Genomic DNA, 4,033 nt, shown 5'->3' with positions numbered 1-4,033 from the left:
CCGATTCTACATCACTGTGTTTAGTCCCGCCCACAAATACCACATCGCTGCCTGTTTAGCCCCGCCCACCGATTCTACATCACTGTGAATTGAGATGGGTTTCTCTGCTAAAATGCTGTATTAACCACAGAAGAAGAAATCGTAATAAATGATAACTAAACTGTTATAGCTTACCCTGTTGCTTTGCATCCTCTCTTTGCGCTCCTGCAGAGTGGACAGGTAATTGACAGCGGCGTACTCGATCACAGACAGGAAGACAAAGACGAAGCTGACCCACAAGTAAATGTCCACAGCTTTGATGTAGGAGACTCTGGGCATGGAGGCGTTAACTCCAGTGATGATGGTGGACATGGTCAGCACCGTTGTGATGCCTACAAAGAGATCATGTTGATCAGTTTATTGTAGACGTTTTATGCAGCGTAATGAAATGACAAATGCTTAAGTGGTTTGCAGCTAGATGCAATTACACAATTCCTTTGAAACAATTCCGGTCGATCCAGAAGGACACCCATGACAGCATGACCATCAAAGTGGCGGGAAAGTACGTCTGAAGCAGGAAGAAGAAGATATGACGACGCAGAGTGAAGTTGATGTAAAGACGATTGTACCAACCTGCAGAGAAGATTGAAGAGAAAACCCTAGCCAGTTTTAGTCATTACAAAGCACCAGTGATCAAGGTGTACAGCAGGGTTATTGAATTCTGCTCCTGGAGGGAACCTTAGTCAAACACATCTGCCTGTGATAATCAAGTAATACTCAAGACCTTAATTAGCTGATCCTGATGTGTTTAATTAGAGTTGGAACTAAACTCTCCAGGTTGTGGCCCTGCAGGAACAGAACTGAATATCCCTGCTAGAGACTGAATAAACTCAAACTCAAAAACTGCACATTCATTTCTCTTTTTTTTTAAAGCTAGTTTGAACATCTATAGCAGTTTATTGTAGAACATTCTTGCCTTGATGCTGATCTCTCAATAAATAGCTTGTTATCAGTATTAATGTTTACTATATTTGAATTCAATTTGAAGTAAATTTAAGTAAGCAATATGTAATTATACTAAAAATTATACTTCTATCATGACAACTCTCGGAAAATTTTAGCATGGTGATGGATATGACAATGTTAATGTATTTGGTCTTGGCGGAATAGATCTGCTACGCTGCTGCTGAATTGCTGCTGCTGTTGGTTATTGCTGTAGTTGTAGATTATTGCTGCTGCTGCAAGCAAGTACAGGAACTTGCTACTGCCAATGCATACGGCGATACGGTGCCATGAGTATTTAAGACATGCTGCTGCTGCACAAATAGCATATAAAATAACCCCCCAACAAAGCTGGAAGAAGAAAACAAAACAATTAAATATGTACTGTATGTTGCTGCTATACAATAATATGGTTAAAATCATCCCTATAAGGCAGAAGAAATATAAAATATAAAACCCCCCAGAACAAGCCGATCTATTGCCAAGACATATTTACTGCTGCTGCTTCGGAGAGCCATGAGACCGTGTGTTTGCTATCTATGTGAGCCTGGGCCGGCTTTGCCGAATGGCTTAACGGTAGTGGACTTTTGCTGTGTGTACCTGATCGGTTGACCAGATAGCTTAAACTAGTGACCTGAGTTAAATGTGTTTCTGGGCTAATGGAGCCCAGATAAATTAACTAGTGGCTTAACAATGTGAACCTGGGTGCTGTACCCTTAGGTTTATTTAACTAATGACCTAAATAACTATGTGTGTCTGAGCCAATAGCTCAAACTTACCAAGGTAGAAACGCGCACTATGTGTGTCATTAACAAACAGGAATCACACTGCAGGCTGATAGATGAAGTAACCCCCAGCAACCACCTGACTCAGGCTCGGGTGGCCTGAGCAAATAGAATTAAATTTGTCATTCAAGAATTGTATTTTTTTTTTCATTAATGTTCATCAATGTTACTGCAATGGAAATACTTACCTTTAACCTATTAATAACCTAACAAAATATGTGGTGAAAGAATTCATCACTGTACACCCTGTAGTTGTGGTGTCATATGCCCAGGACTAATTCTGCTTTAAAAGCAGCTGCTCATTTATTTTGATAATTTAAAATATTTATATTGCATATTAAGAACAATAATGTTTGCATTGTATGAACTAGAGGTCTACACGGAGGACCCGAGACCCGAGGACCCGGGACCCGACCCGGGATCCGTACGGGTTCGGGGCTATATTTTAAATGGTCAGCCGGGTCCGGGTCGGGTCCCAATCTATTACTTCGGGTCCCGGGTCTGTTTAACATTGTGTGTAATACCCGAGTCGATCGGACTCGGAGAACACCCGGCCGTTATCAGAGTCAGTCAGCGATGCAACAAATGCCTCGTTTATAATGGGTTTTATTGGTTTTGTCTCGTCGCTCCAGGACAGGGCATCACAGTAGAGGTCTACACGGAGGACCCGAGACCCGAGGACCCGGGACCCGACCTGGGATCCGTACGGGTTCGGGTCTCTATTTTAAATGGTCAGCCGGGTCCGGGTCAGGTCCCAATCCATTACTTCGGGTCCCGGGTCTGTTTAACATTGTGTGAAATTCCAGAGTCGATCGGACTCGGAGAACACCCGGCCGTTATCAGAGTCAGTCAGCACTGTGCGTTGTGTTGTTTTGTAACTTTCAACTTGTAAAATTAGGATGAGAAAAGTATGAGTCGGTCATTTGAAATAAAGTGGAAAAAAAAACCCGAGCGACGACATCAGAAGCAGGGTGGGCGGAGTTAATGCACACGCACGGTGATAATGGATACCTTCATGAGTGATGTGAGTTATTATTGATTATTCTTTTAATAATATTATGAATGAACCGTCTTGTTGTTATATCTAAAATTTTTGCTCAGACTCGGCTCAGAGAGCACAGAGATGATAGCAAATAAGTAAAGCTAACGTCAGCAGCCATGGCACTGGACGAGCAATCATATTATAATCCAAATGGGCAAACAGTCTAAATTATTATACAAGTTTTATCGACTTGTTAATAGCAATTTGCTGTGGAATATGTGCCGATCGGGTCCAGTCGGGTCTGTGTCTTCCCGGCCGGGTTCGGGTCCATCTTTCAAATAATTGACGGTCCGCGTCGGCTCCGGGTAGTACATTTTTGACATTTCTCGGTTCTGCACGGGCCCGGGTCCAACTTTCCAAATAATAGACGGGTCCGGGTCGGTTCAGTGTAGCACATTTACGGGTCTCTTCGGGTTCGGGTGCGAATTTTTGGACCCGTGTAGACCTCTAGTATGAACATCATTGCTAAATGTATGGCTCGTTCCAAATTAAAATTAGCAAAATAGAAATGCTGTGCATGCTGCTGCTGAGAAAAATCTTGATGACTGAATGCCTATGCAAGCTGCTGCTACTGCACAAGAGACTGAACTGCTGTAAGCTCCATTAATTAGGCATATAAGTAGGAGAATGCCTATTTTACTCTAACGCTGTGTCACGTTACGATAGGTAAAGCTGTCCGCAATGTATGCAGTGTGATACGGCCAACGCAACAAAACTTCTGCTACTGCTGCTATTTATAATATTCACTAACATTTCAATACTGAGTTGAAGTACATGCTGTTGCTGTTAATGATATTCACAGTGTTGTAGTAGGAATTTACTGTGCGAGCTGTTGCAGTTGTAATATTTAATCAGAATTTGCGAAGTATAATCTGCTGCTGCACGAAACCTGATGTAAGCCCTGTTGAATAAGCAAAGTAATAAATGCCTATTGCACTTTAAAGAGTTAATTTACCCTCCATGAGTTATCACTAAAATTTAATGCAACTAATTCGCTTTCTGCTGCCGCTGCTATATTAGCAACAATAATAATATGACTTGCTATGCATGCTGCTGCTAATATTATTTCTAACCTTGCATCTGAATTTGCTATGCATGCTATAAAATTTGCTAACATGCGATCTGAATAGCTATGCATACTGCTGCACAAAAGTACTTAGAATTTCTACTGCCCATTTATTAAATAACCAAACAATGCCTATTTCGCTTTGAAGAGTTCTATAAA

At 41.7% G+C, this 4,033-nt stretch overlaps 1 pseudogene; it reads right to left on the bottom strand.

The window, feature by feature from the left end:
* The window catches only part of LOC107731512 (gamma-aminobutyric acid receptor subunit rho-1-like), a 28,201-nt pseudogene that overhangs the window by 711 nt on the left and 23,457 nt on the right, over positions 1-4,033 (bottom strand).

Source organism: Sinocyclocheilus rhinocerous, unplaced genomic scaffold (genome assembly GCF_001515625.1).
Source record: "Sinocyclocheilus rhinocerous isolate Xijiao unplaced genomic scaffold, SAMN03320098_v1.1 scaffold819, whole genome shotgun sequence".
Taxonomy (NCBI): domain Eukaryota; kingdom Metazoa; phylum Chordata; class Actinopteri; order Cypriniformes; family Cyprinidae; genus Sinocyclocheilus; species Sinocyclocheilus rhinocerous.
Note: the sequence above shows the minus strand (reverse complement) of the source record. Positions and strands in the feature narration are given on the sequence as shown.